This window comes from Nerophis lumbriciformis, linkage group LG29 (genome assembly GCF_033978685.3).
Source record: "Nerophis lumbriciformis linkage group LG29, RoL_Nlum_v2.1, whole genome shotgun sequence".
NCBI classification, from domain to species: domain Eukaryota; kingdom Metazoa; phylum Chordata; class Actinopteri; order Syngnathiformes; family Syngnathidae; genus Nerophis; species Nerophis lumbriciformis.
Genome location: NC_084576.2, coordinates 2,308,251 through 2,323,562, shown reverse-complemented (window position 1 = coordinate 2,323,562; position 15,312 = coordinate 2,308,251). Strand labels below are relative to the sequence as shown.

Below are 15,312 nucleotides of genomic sequence, written 5' to 3'. Positions count from 1 at the left end.
TTATATGTTGTAACAAACTATCTTAAATGCAGTTTATTGTGAAAATTATCACATTTCAATAGTTTTTTTGTGGATTACCAAGCACAAATATACAAGGTTAGGTTTTGGTTTATCGGTGAATACAATTTGTTAAGAAGGAGTCTATTCATATTTAGTGCCAATCTGGACAAAAAGGCTTTTAGTGCAGATGAAATAAAAGCCCATGTAACTATCGGCCGATAAATGCGTTAAAATGTAATATCGGAAATTATTGGTATCGTTTTTTTTAATAAATCAACATAAAAAACACAAGATACACTTACAATTAGTGCACCAACCCAAAAAACCTTCCTCCCCCATTTACACTCATTCACACAAAAGGGTTGTTTCTTTCTGTTATTAATATTCTGGTTCCTACATTATATATCAATACACAGGTAAAAGCCAGTAAATTAGAATATTTTGAAAAACTTGATTTATTTCAGTAATTGCATTCAAAAGGTGTAACTTGTACATTATATTTATTCATTGCACACAGACTGATGCATTCAAATGTTTATTTCATTTAATTTTGATGATTTGAAGTGGCAACAAATGAAAATCCAAAATTCCGTGTGTCACAAAATTAGAATATTACTTAAGGCTAATACAAAAAAGGGATTTTTAGAAATGTTGGCCAACTGAAAAGTATGAAAATGAAAAATATGAGCATGTACAATACTCAATACTTGGTTGGAGCTCCTTTTGCCTCAATTACTGCGTTAATGCGGCGTGGCATGGAGTCGATGAGTTTCTGGCACTGCTCAGGTGTTATGAGAGCCCAGGTTGCTCTGATAGTGGCCTTCAACTCTTCTGCGTTTTTGGGTCTGGCATTCTGCATCTTCCTTTTCACAATACCCCACAGATTTTCTATGGGGCTAAGGTCAGGGGAGTTGGCGGGCCAATTTAGAACAGAAATACCATGGTCCGTAAACCAGGCATGGGTAGATTTTGCGCTGTGTGCAGGCGCCAAGTCCTGTTGGAACTTGAAATCTCCATCTCCATAGAGCAGGTCAGCAGCAGGAAGCATGAAGTGCTCTAAAACTTGCTGGTAGACGGCTGCGTTGACCCTGGATCTCAGGAAACAGAGTGGACCGACACCAGCAGATGACATGGCACCCCAAACCATCACCCAACCATGCAAATTTTGCATTTCCTTTGGAAATCGAGGTCCCAGAGTCTGGAGGAAGACAGGAGAGGCACAGGATGCACGTTGCCTGAAGTCTAGTGTAAAGTTTCCACCATCAGTGATGGTTTGGGGTGCCATGTCATCTGCTGGTGTCGGTCCACTCTGTTTCCTGAGATCCATTGTCAACGCAGCCGTCTACCAGCAAGTTTTAGAGCACTTCATGCTTCCTGCTGCTGACCTGCTCTATGGAGATGGAGATTTCAAGTTCCAACAGGACTTGGCGCCTGCACACAGCGCAAAATCTACCCGTGCCTGGTTTACGGACCATGGTATTTCTGTTCTAAATTGGCCCGCCAACTCCCCTGACCTTAGCCCCATAGAAAATCTGTGGGGTATTGTGAAAAGGAAGATGCAGAATGCCAGACCCAAAAACGCAGAAGAGTTGAAGGCCACTATCAGAGCAACCTGGGCTCTCATAACACCTGAGCAGTGCCAGAAACTCATCGACTCCATGCCACGCCGCATTAACGCAGTAATTGAGGCAAAAGGAGCTCCAACCAAGTATTGAGTATTTTACATGCTCATATTTTTCATTTTCATACTTTTCAGTTGGCCAACATTTCTAAAAATCCCTTTTTTGTATTAGCCTTAAGTAATATTCTAATTTTGTGACACACGGAATTTTGGATTTTCATTTGTTGCCACTTCAAATCATCAAAATTAAATGAAATAAACATTTGAATGCATCAGTCTGTGTGCAATGAATAAATATAATGTACAAGTTACACCTTTTGAATGCAATTACTGAAATAAATCAAGTTTTTCAAAATATTCTAATTTACTGGCTTTTACCTGTATATCAATACAGTCTGCAAGGGATACAGTCCGTAAGCACACATGATTGGTCCACTAATAGTACTAACCTTTAACAGTTAATTTTACTCATGTTCATTAATTACTAGTTTCTATGTAACGGTTTTTGTATTGTTTTACTTTTTTTTTTATTCGAGAAAATGTTTTTAATTTATTTATCTTATTTTATTTCATTAATTTATTTTTTTAAAGTACCTTATCTTCACCATACCTGGTTGTCCAAATTAGGCATAAAAATGTGTTAATTCCACGACTGTATATATCGGTTGATATCGGTATCAATATCGGAATATCGGCAAAAAGCCATTATCGGACATCCCTACATGTAACATGTAAAAAGTACTGTACCATGAATTGATTAACGTGGACCCCGACTTAAACAAGTTGAAAAACTTATTGGGGTGTTACCATTTAGTGGTCAATTGTATAAAATATGTACTGTACTGTGCAACCTACTAATGAAAGTTTCAATCAATCAATCAATGTACTAGCAAGTACCCGCTAGTACAGTACAGTATAAATACAGCTAAACAGGGTATTTATACTTCATTTTTTTAAATATTTAATGTCAGGCGTGTCCTAATTCAACTTTCACTTCCGATACGTAACGGATATTAATCTGATACGATATCATTATGAATCATAGATACTTGTGTTATTTTGCAGTGTGGAATGTTTAAAAAGGCTTGATCAAGTGAAATGAGTCAGAAAACAATGGTGGCTATGAAACCCCCCCCACTAACCTAATAAGACATGTATGCTTAGTGTTGTTGTTTTTTGGTGACATCTAGTGTCCACAATAATGCATTTAAATGACGGTCATGACGCAGTGAGTTAAATGATGCGGACACGTTTGTTACTTGATGCTTTCTAGCCTTGGAGACTTTGTATGTGTAAGCAATTTGTGACTGCAATTATTTAATACTTGTTTATATTGACAAACTGAAATATTGTTACTTATTACACACTGTATGTCTAGCCTGTGGGCTATTGTGTGCAGTTGTGTAGTTGCTAGGTCCTTGTAGCCTGCAGCCTTTTGTAAATAACTTGACTGAAATACAAGAAAAGTGTGCTTATTGGAAGACATTGAGATGTTCATTGCCTGTGCAGCTTTGCATAAGTTTCAGAGATGTTATTTGCACGCAGATATCATCTGACACTTATTTTTATGAGCTAATATCAATATCAAACCTGAACACCCCCATTTACTATTTAATGATCTGGAGCGAAAGGAAACTATTTCCCTTTGACCACATGGTCATTTATGAACAAGTATAATAGACAACAAACCAATACGGTCATAGTGAAAGCATTTTTAGTGCTGATGTGAAGTCATGACGCAGTAAGTTGAATAATGCGGACACGTTTGTTACTGGATACTTTCTAATACGCTTGTGTGAATGAACAACAGGACGGCGGTGTGGTGGAGTGATGGTTTTAGCCTCAACTTGACAGAAAGTAAGGAGCTTCTAAAGGGACATGGGGAAAAAATAATTTTTTGGGGGGAAAAAATGCCTTTTTTTTTTGGATATGTATCTCGTGCGCACGCAAAAGTTTCTCGTGCGCACGAGATACATATCTAAAAAAAAAAAAAAAAAAATGTTTCTCCCCAAAAAATTCTTTTTTCCCAATGTCCCTTTAACGTGCGCACGAGAAACGTTCTCATGCGCACGAGATACATATCTTAAAAAAAATAAAAAAATAAAAATTCCCCCCACAATTTTTATTTTCCCAATGAATTTTTTGGGGGGGAAAAATGCCTTTTTTTTTTGGATATGTATCTCGTGCGCACGCAAAAGTTTCTCGTGCGCACGAGATACATATCTAAAAAAAAAAAAAAATGTTTCTCCCAAAAAATTATTTTTTCCCAATGTCCCTTTAACGTGCGCACGAGAAACTTTCTCATGCGCACGAGATACATATCTTAAAAAAAATAAAAAAATAAAAATTCCCCCCACAATTTTTATTTTCCCATTGAATTTTTTGGGGGGGAAAAATGCCTTTTTTTTTTGGATATGTATCTCGTGCGCACGCAAAAGTTTCTCGTGCGCACGAGATACATATCTAAAAAAAAAAAAAAACGTTTCTCCCAAAAAATTCTTTTTTCCCAATGTCCCTTTAACGTGCGCACGAGAAACTTTCTCATGCGCACGAGATACATATCTTAAAAAAAATAAAAAAATAAAAATTCCCCCCACAATTTTTATTTTCCCAATGAATTTTTTGGGGGGGGAAAATGCCTTTTTTTTTTGGATATGTATCTCGTGCGCACGCAAAAGTTTCTCGTGCGCACGAGATACATATCTAAAAAAAAAAAAAAATGTTTCTCCCAAAAAATTATTTTTTCCCAATGTCCCTTTAACGTGCGCACGAGAAACTTTCTCATGCGCACGAGATACATATCTTAAAAAAAATAAAAAAATAAAAATTCCCCCCACAATTTTTATTTTCCCAATGAATTTTTTGGGGGGGAAAAATGCCTTTTTTTTTTGGATATGTATCTCGTGCGCACGCAAAAGTTTCTCGTGCGCACGAGATACATATCTAAAAAAAAAAAAAAAATGTTTCTCCCAAAAAATTCTTTTTTCCCAATGTCCCTTTAACGTGCGCACGAGAAACTTTCTCATGCGCACGAGATACATATCTTAAAAAAAATAAAAATTCCCCCCACAATTTTTATTTTCCCAATGAATTTTTTGGGGGGGAAAAATGCCTTTTTTTTTTGGATATGTATCTCGTGCGCACGCAAAAGTTTCTCGTGCGCACGAGATACATATCTAAAAAAAAAAAAAAATGTTTCTCCCAAAAAATTCTTTTTTCCCAATGTCCCTTTAACGTGCGCACGAGAAACTTTCTCATGCGCACGAGATATATATCTTAAAAAAAATAAAAAAATAAAAATTCCCCCCACAATTTTTATTTTCCCAATGAATTTTTGGGGGGGGAAAAATGCCTTTTTTTTTTGGATATGTATCTCGTGCGCACGCAAAAATTTCTCGTGCGCACGAGATACATATCTAAAAAAAAAAAAAAATGTTTCTCCCAAAAAATTCTTTTTTCCCAATGTCCCTTTAACGTGCGCACGAGAAACTTTCTCATGCGCACGAGATACATATCTTAAAAAAAATAAAAAAATAAAAATTCCCCCCACAATTTTTATTTTCCCATTGAATTTTTTGGGGGGGAAAAATGCCTTTTTTTTTTGGATATGTATCTCGTGCGCACGCAAAAGTTTCTCGTGCGCACGAGATACATATCTAAAAAAAAAAAAAAAACGTTTCTCCCAAAAAATTCTTTTTTCCCAATGTCCCTTTAACGTGCGCACGAGAAACTTTCTCATGCGCACGAGATACATATCTTAAAAAAAATAAAAAAATAAAAATTCCCCCCACAATTTTTATTTTCCCAATGAATTTTTTGGGGGGGGAAAATGCCTTTTTTTTTTGGATATGTATCTCGTGCGCACGCAAAAGTTTCTCGTGCGCACGAGATACATATCTAAAAAAAAAAAAAAATGTTTCTCCCAAAAAATTATTTTTTCCCAATGTCCCTTTAACGTGCGCACGAGAAACTTTCTCATGCGCACGAGATACATATCTTAAAAAAAATAAAAAAATAAAAATTCCCCCCACAATTTTTATTTTCCCAATGAATTTTTTGGGGGGGAAAAATGCCTTTTTTTTTTGGATATGTATCTCGTGCGCACGCAAAAGTTTCTCGTGCGCACGAGATACATATCTAAAAAAAAAAAAAAAATGTTTCTCCCAAAAAATTCTTTTTTCCCAATGTCCCTTTAACGTGCGCACGAGAAACTTTCTCATGCGCACGAGATACATATCTTAAAAAAAATAAAAATTCCCCCCACAATTTTTATTTTCCCAATGAATTTTTTGGGGGGGAAAAATGCCTTTTTTTTTTGGATATGTATCTCGTGCGCACGCAAAAGTTTCTCGTGCGCACGAGATACATATCTAAAAAAAAAAAAAAATGTTTCTCCCAAAAAATTCTTTTTTCCCAATGTCCCTTTAACGTGCGCACGAGAAACTTTCTCATGCGCACGAGATATATATCTTAAAAAAAATAAAAAAATAAAAATTCCCCCCACAATTTTTATTTTCCCAATGAATTTTTGGGGGGGGAAAAATGCCTTTTTTTTTTGGATATGTATCTCGTGCGCACGCAAAAATTTCTCGTGCGCACGAGATACATATCTAAAAAAAAAAAAAAAAGTTTCTCCCAAAAAATTCTTTTTTCCCAATGTCCCTTTAACGTGCGCACGAGAAACTTTCTCATGCGCACGAGATACATATCTTAAAAAAAATAAAAAAATAAAAATTCCCCCCACAATTTTTATTTTCCCAATGAATTTTTTGGGGGGGAAAAATGCCTTTTTTTTTTGGATATGTATCTCGTGCGCACGCAAAAGTTTCTCGTGCGCACGAGATACATATCTAAAAAAAAAAAAAAAAAATGTTTCTCCCAAAAAATTCTTTTTTCCCAATGTCCCTTTAACGTGCGCACGAGAAACTTTCTCATGCCCACGAGATACATATCTTAAAAAAAATAAAAAAAATAAAAATTCCCCCCACAATTTTTATTTTCCCAATGACCCTTTAGGGCATGGGTGTCAAACTCTGGCCTGCAGGCCAAATTTGGCCCGCCGTGTAATTTCACTTGGCCCTTGAGGCGATATCAAATTAACACTAGAGCTGTCCCGCCGATTATATTCAGCCCCCCAACACCAGCCGACGCACGGATGGGGGAGGGGGGTATATTGCAACCCGGAAGAGTTAGGGCTGCATGGGATTCTGGGTATTTGTTTTGTTGTGTTTATGTTATGTTACGGTGCGGATGTTCTCCCGAAATGTGTTTGTCATTCTTGTTTGGTGTGGATTCACAGCATATTTCTAACAGTGTTAAAGTTATTCATACGGCCACCCTCAGTGTAAGCTGTATCGCTGTTGGCCAAGTATGCTTTGCATTTAAGTGTGTGTGCATGCTGAAGTAGCAAATGATTAGTGATCGGGCCGGCACGTTGTTAGAATGGATGAAAAGCAGACGTGGCGACAGCTCGTTTTAAGGCACGCCCCCAAGACTGTGGTCCGGGTGGACTTCGAGATATAATGACTGATGAACAACTTCGTTCGATAATGAAGGTTGCCTCAGTCAAAGCCTGAGCCCTGACATTAATGAACTAGTATCCAAGAAAAGATGGCAGGTATCTGGCTTGGGCACATCAGATTAGATCAGTGTGTTGCAAACGGAGCAGTTTAAAGTCCTGAATAGTTGGTTTAATCATTATTTTATTTTATTTAGCCTGTGGAAAATGTTAATGTTGATATTTACCTCAGAGGCTGCAAATAGAAAAGAGGCATTACATTTTTATTTAAATTGTATTTAATATGCCATTGATATTTTTTAATTATTAGGTCCCGCAATGGCCCATTGCAAAAGGACTCCCACAGGGAGTCCTTATGCAATGGGACATAAGGACCTATTGAATTTCTAAGGTTTTATTCTTATTCTTATTATTATTATTAGGGCCCGCATGGCCCATTGCAAAAGGACTCCCGAAGGGAGTCCTTATGCAATGGGACATAAGGACCTATTGAATTTCTAAGGTTTTATTATTATTATTCTTCCGCAACTTTGCGCTGTAATTTGACCCCCTTAACATACTTCAAAAGTCACCAAATTTTACACACACATCAGTAATATACGGCAAAACTTTTTATCAAAATACCAAACCTCAAAACTTAAAATTGCGCTCTAGAGCCCCCTAGGAAAAAAAAAAACTAGACTGCCTGTAACTCCCACTAGGAAGGTCGGAGAGACATGAAACAAAAACCTCTATGTAGGTCTGACTCAGATCTAGATTTCATAATAGTACATTCTCGGGCAAAAATCAACAGGAAGTTGGCAATTCCCCCTTCAAGACAAAAAAGTACTAAAAACAGTCACTTTTGCCTCTTTCAGCTGTAATTTGACCCCCTTAACATGCTTCAAAACTCACCAAACTGAACGCACAAATCAGGACTGGCAAACATTGCGATCTAAAAAAAAAAACCTAACCCCAAATCTCAAAATTGCGCTCTACTGCAATTTTTTAATAAAACGCAAAAAAAACTGCTCCTCGGAAGAAAAAAAATGACAAAACTGCCTGTAACTCCCACTGGGAAGGTCAGAGAGACATGAAACAAAAACCTCTATGTAGGTCTTACTTAGACCTACATTTCATAAATTGACAACCCCCAGCAAAAATCAACAGGAAGTTTGCTATTCCCCCTTCAAAACAAATTTTTTGTAAAAACCGGTCACCTTCCTTCAAAAACGAACTCCTCTGAGCCCGTTTGTCGTTTCGCCTTCACACTAACAACCCTTGTGATTACAACGACAGAAGCGCTTTTTTTCTAACTGCTCCGGTTTTGATTTTATGACCCTTCAAAGACCCGCTGCGCTGATGCTGCTGCGCTGCTGTTTTTTTAAGATGGCTGCTTAAAAGCAGGAAGCACCAACGTGCCCACACAATGCAGACAAGGTAGGTACACTACACAAAAGTCTTGGGACACTTCAGACTAAAAGTAGACAAAAGTATTGGGACACTTAGGACTAGCACCTGCCAAATACGCGGGCCCGACCAACGCTGCTTGCAGCTTTAATTATTATTATTATTCTTCCGCAGCTTTGCGCACTACTTTGACCCCCTTAACATGCTTCAAAACTCACCAAATTTTACATACACATCAGTAATTTACGGCAAAACTTTTTATCAAAAAACCAAACCTCAAAACTCAAGATTGCGCTCTAGCGCCCCCTAGGAAGAAAAAAAAAAAACTAGACTGCCTGTAACTCTCCCTAGGAAGGTCGGAAAAACATGAAACAAAATCCTCTATGTAGGTCTGACTTAGACCTAGTTCTCATAATTGTACATCCTCGGGCTAAAATCAACAGGAATTTGGCAATTCCCCCTTCAAGACAAAAAAGTACTAAAAACTGTCACTTTTGCCTCTTTGCGCTGTAATTTGACCCCCTTAACATGCTTCAAAACTCACCGAACTGAACACACACATCAGGGCTGGCAAAAACTGTGATCTAATAAGAAAACCTAACCCCATATTCAAAAATTGCGCTCTACAGCAATTTTTGAATATAACGGAGAAAAAACTGCTCCTCGGAAGAAAAAAATTACAAAACTGCCTGTAACTCCCACTGGGAAGGTCGGAGAGACATGAAACAAAAACCTCTATGTAGGTCTCACTTAGACCTACATTTCATAAATTGACAACCCCCATCAAAAATCAACAGGAAGTTTGCTATTCCCCCTTCAAAATATATATTTTTTTAAAACCAGTCACCTTCCTTCAAAAACGAACTCCTCTGAGCGCGTTTGTCGTTTCGCCTTCAAAATAACACAGGAGAGAGATTGAACCCTTGTGAATACAACAACAGAAGCGCTTTTTTTTTTATAACTGCTCCGGTTTTGATTTTATGAGCCTTCAAAGACCCGCTGCGCTGATGCTCCTGCGGTGCTGTTTTTTTAAGATGGCTGCTCAAAAGCAGGAAGCACCAACGTGCCCACACAATGCAGACAAGGTAGGTACACTAGACAAAAGTCTTGGGACACTTCAGACTAAAAGTAGACAAAAGTATTGGGACACTTAGGACTAGCACCTGCCAAATACGCGGGCCCGACCAACGCTGCTTGCAGCTTTAATTATTATTATTTGAAACTCGATTTTGCATGTCACTATAAAGTTATATAAGCCTTGCTTGTTCAATATTCAATGCAAAACTTGTTTGGGTCCCTGTTAAAAGGTTAATTTGTTCAACCTTGGCCCGCGGCTTTGTTCAGTTTTAAATTTTGGCCCACTCTGTATTTGAGTTTGACAACCCTGCTTTAGGGGCTCCGTAAGAAGGCAACCACGATCAGGTTTCCTTTTTTTTTGTTTAAATTGAAAACTGACACTTCTAAGAGACGTGTCGTATCACATGACTAATACATAGTTTGACCCAGTGATGGGCAGTGTTGGGTTAGTTACTGAAAAGCAGTAACTAGTTACAGTTACTAGTTACTTCATTTCAAAAGTAACTCAGTTACTAACTCAGTTACTTACACCAAAAAGTAATGCGTTACTGTGAAAAGTAACTATTTAGTTACTTCTTTTTTCCCCCTTTTTTTAAAGCTCCAATTAATGCCCTTTTAGCCTTCATTTCAGTAGTGTTATTGCACTGGAGAATAATACAATGTGTTGATCAACTTGACATGCATTTGCATCACTCAACTCTGCTAAGCCATGTGGTCTACATACAACACACAAAGACAAAGATATGTTACAAAGGCCAATTTGTTTCTGGCCAGAACAAATTAACAAAACTATTTTAAATAGCTGCAACATAACATACATAAGTAACAAACAGCATAATAACAGCATAGCTGTAAAGCAAGAAAGGCACACACTACATACACAAAGTCTAACCAGGCATTTTCTTCCTCAAGTAATTCTTATACAAAATCATGTCTGAAACCCAGAACACTACACATTTCCCCAGTTTTAGTTTAGAGATAAGGAAAGTTTGGCCTGGCCCACCAGCATCCCTCTTTATGTTTGTGAACTTTATAGTCTATACATTTAGAGTGATGTGATAATCAAACACTCTAGAAGTCTAGAATGAAAGAGTATATAAGAGAATTGACAGCAACGTTCCCTCTAAGGAGTGCGCATGTGCAATTGCGCACTGCTCAAGCGTCCTCTGCGCACGGCAAATCTATGCCATGCACAAAATCAAATAAAAAAATAAGCGCATAACAATTTTCGACACGACACGGACACGACAGAGAAAACCGTTTTCGTCATCATTGTTCAAATATTGTAACGTCTGTCGAGACGCTTTGAGGACATGAATTCCATCCATCACTTTACTGAGCAAAACTCTTTACTGTCGGCCATAAACACATGACCAAAACATTAGTAAAAAAAATTATATCTAGCAAAACTGGTCATTTTCTGCAGTACAAACCAGACCAAAAGCAACTTTGTTATATCAACAGCAGCCGCTCGCTCTCTCACGTGCGCCAACACTTGCACATATGGCACTTAGCCAGTGATGCGTTTACAGCCACACAAAAAGTCGGACAACTCCAACACCACACATAAAGTGTCATTCCAGGTCGTTACACTATGATTTACCAATCAAATGTGTGCTTATTCTAGTGTCATTTATTAGGAATCTTAATTTATAAATATTAATCATGAAATGCTGTTAGTATATTAAATAAATACTAATAAAAATATATTTTTTACAAACAGGAAGTTGCAGGAATGTACACATGATCCCCTGCTTACATCTCATTGTGCAACATGTGAATGTTTTAATGGGAACTAAATGCAATGTCTGAAAGGGGTACCAATTATTTCCAAAGCAGGACCTCCGCCCAGACAAACAATACAAGTACACAGTTCATGAAAAACAATATTTGTTGCTATTGTCATTGTAAGTGGGCCTAAACACTTATATTGGAAATGGAAATGACTGCTATCATTTGATTATAATAAGAGAATGTTGTCTGTCTATCTGTGTTGGCCCTGTGATGAGGTGGGGACTTGTCCAGGGTGTACCCTGCCTTCCGCCCGAATGCAGCTGAGATAGGCTCCAGCGACCCCGAAAGGGACAAGTGGTAGGAAATGGATGGATGGATGGAGATGTAAGTTGTTATTTAGTGAGGTTTGGGACAGGTGTGCTGCTGGTGTAGCCACAGTGTGCACATCTAAAGTTGCTCACATGGACTCCACTCAATGCTCAGGGACTTTTTGCATTTGCTCACACACATGAACAATTAGAGGGAACATTGATTGACAGAGTGTGTGTACCTTCAGCGGTGAATGGTGGTGGTGGAGGTAAAGTGGCATCAGAGTCTCTGTCTCTCTTTACTAGCTTCGTCGAAGCATGTTGCTATGTAGCGTGTTTCAGCAGATTTGAATTGCTGTTTTGGGCAGTAGATGGCATCTTTGATCCAAAGCACAATTTACATTTAACTAAAATGTTATTTTCTTTGTGCTCGACAAAAGAAAAGTAGTGAAAATATCTCCATGTTAGCAAACTCGACTTCTGCTCCGCCATGATCAGACACGCCCCCCCCCCTCGCTCCCCACACTCACACTCAGACACACCCACACAGAGCACATGTCTCTCGCTCTTCTCCGGCTTGTGACACAAGAAGAATCAGAACGACACATAAAACCTCCGATAAAACACACTTTATACTACATAAAAAGTAACGTAAAATAACGCAGTAACGCATCATGTAGTAACGGTAACGGAGTTACTGAATATAAAAAAATAACGCGTTAGATTACTAGTTACCGCCGAAACTAACGGCGTTACAGTAACGCGTTACTTTGTAACGCGTTAGTCCCAACACTGGTGATGGGCCAAACGATACTGAAGCATTGATGCATGAGTGTGTGTGTGTCACTTGAAGAACAGCTGCTGTGTCATTAGACTGTGAAGCAGCTCATGAGTGGTATGTCACGGTTGACATGGGTACTTGTCGTCATCATCAATCTAAATAGAACTAAGGAAAGGTGGAAATTCTAAAGTGTGGAATACTTTTGATCCTGTTGCACCAAATAAAGTAAAGTCCATGTTTTTTTTTCCTGTTTACCATTTGGCTCATTGACCAGAGTTGTGTGTTTTAGATATCTTTCTGCATAGATATTCGTTAAAAAGAGTGACTTTTTAATGCAGTATATGGCGCCAGTATGAAACTGCACCATAGGGCAGTGTCAATACAGCCAGTAAGTGTGCCACACACTCACGTACGATAAGTATATTCACACTACAATATTTCATAATGTATGAGTGTACAGTAATTGTGACCATTCGATACATGGCTAGGATACTTCCAGCACTGCAACGTATGGCCAGGTGAGGGTGCTGTTGTGCCAGTATATGGCTATTAGTTTATTTAAAAGACAAAACGCGGTCTGTGGTACTGGTTTACTCGAGCAGTTCGTCTGGCATAACATAAATCAGGTATGTAAGATAATTTGTTTTCTCAAAATACGATAATTTAAGCTTTTGGGACTTTGCAGAATGTTTTCCATCTGGAAACATTATATACAACCACACCGTCGGGTCATGATACTACAAGTAAAGCTTGAGATACTACAGGTAAAAGCCAGTAAATTAGAATATTTTGAAAAACTTGATTTATTTCAGTAATTGCATTCAAAAGGTGTAACTTGTACATTATATTTATTCATTGCACACAGACTGATGCATTCAAATGTTTATTTCATTTAATTTTGATGATTTGAAGTGGCAACAAATGAAAATCCAAAATTCCGTGTGTCACAAAATTAGAATATTACTTAAGGCTAATACAAAAAAGGGATTTTTAGAAATGTTGGCCAACTGAAAAGTATGAAAATGAAAAATATGAGCATGTACAATACTCAATACTTGGTTGGAGCTCCTTTTGCCTCAATTACTGCGTTAATGCGGCGTGGCATGGAGTCGATGAGTTTCTGGCACTGCTCAGGTGTTATGAGAGCCCAGGTTGCTCTGATAGTGGCCTTCAACTCTTCTGCGTTTTTGGGTCTGGCATTCTGCATCTTCCTTTTCACAATACCCCACAGATTTTCTATGGGGCTAAGGTCAGGGGAGTTGGCGGGCCAATTTAGAACAGAAATACCATGGTCCGTAAACCAGGCACGGGTAGATTTTGCGCTGTGTGCAGGCGCCAAGTCCTGTTGGAACTTGAAATCTCCATCTCCATAGAGCAGGTCAGCAGCAGGAAGCATGAAGTGCTCTAAAACTTGCTGGTAGACGGCTGCGTTGACCCTGGATCTCAGGAAACAGAGTGGACCGACACCAGCAGATGACATGGCACCCCAAACCATCACCCAACCATGCAAATTTTGCATTTCCTTTGGAAATCGAGGTCCCAGAGTCTGGAGGAAGACAGGAGAGGCACAGGATCCACGTTGCCTGAAGTCTAGTGTAAAGTTTCCACCATCAGTGATGGTTTGGGGTGCCATGTCATCTGCTGGTGTCGGTCCACTCTGTTTCCTGAGATCCAGGGTCAACGCAGCTGTCTACCAGCAAGTTTTAGAGCACTTCATGCTTCCTGCTGCTGACCTGCTCTATGGAGATGGAGATTTCAAGTTCCAACAGGACTTGGCGCCTGCACACAGCGCAAAATCTACCCGTGCCTGGTTTACGGACCATGGTATTTCTGTTCTAAATTGGCCCGCCAACTCCCCTGACCTTAGCCCCATAGAAAATCTGTGGGGTATTGTGAAAAGGAGGATGCAGAATGCCAGACCCAAAACGCAGAAGAGTTGAAGGCCACTATCAGAGCAATCTGGGCTCTCATAACACCTGAGCAGTGCCAGAAACTCATCGACTCCATGCCACGCCGCATTAACGCAGTAATTGAGGCAAAAGGAGCTCCAACCAAGTATTGAGTATTGTACATGCTCATATTTTTCATTTTCATACTTTTCAGTTGGCCAACATTTCTAAAAATCCCTTTTTTGTATTAGCCTTAAGTAATATTCTAATTTTGTGACACACGGAATTTTGGATTTTCATTTGTTGCCACTTCAAATCATCAAAATTAAATGAAATAAACATTTGAATGCATCAGTCTGTGTGCAATGAATAAATATAATGTACAAGTTACACCTTTTGAATGCAATTACTGAAATAAATCAAGTTTTTCAAAATATTCTAATTTACTGGCTTTTACCTGTATATAAATCGCACTGGAGCCCGGCCAAACTATGAAAAAAACTGCGACTTATAGTCCAAAAAATACGTTATGTTTTTTCCTTCTTTATTATGCATTTTCGGCCGGTGCGACTTATACTCCGAAAAATACGGTACTTAACGGTTTTGAAACAGTTTGGTGAATTTATTTAAGTACATGTGTCCAGTTTTTTTCTAATTTCTATTGTATCAAAAATTTGGGCAGATTAGGCAAAAAAAAAAGGGGGAATTCATTGGTATACGACTAATAGGTGGGAATCTTTGGAATCCGTTCTGAATCTGATTCTTGGGGTGACTATTTGATTCAGAATCTATTTTTAATTCAAACCGATCACGGCAATGCATTATTTGACATAGTACGGTAATTATATCAAAACAGGTTGCAGGTTACAAAACCTTCTTTTGGTTGCTGGAATATATGCGCAGCGAGTAAGCATGGAGAAACGTAAAAACTTATTTTTGAAATGTATTCCAATGTTTTTATTAATTTAAATTATAAATCAGTTTACAATCAGAAT

At 38.3% G+C, this 15,312-nt stretch overlaps 1 protein-coding gene across 2 annotated transcripts in view; it reads left to right on the top strand.

Annotated features, from left to right (window-relative positions):
* Positions 1-15,312, top strand: part of frmd5a (FERM domain containing 5a) — a 312,218-nt gene that overhangs the window by 293,596 nt on the left and 3,310 nt on the right. The gene's annotated exons all lie outside the window — the stretch shown is intronic.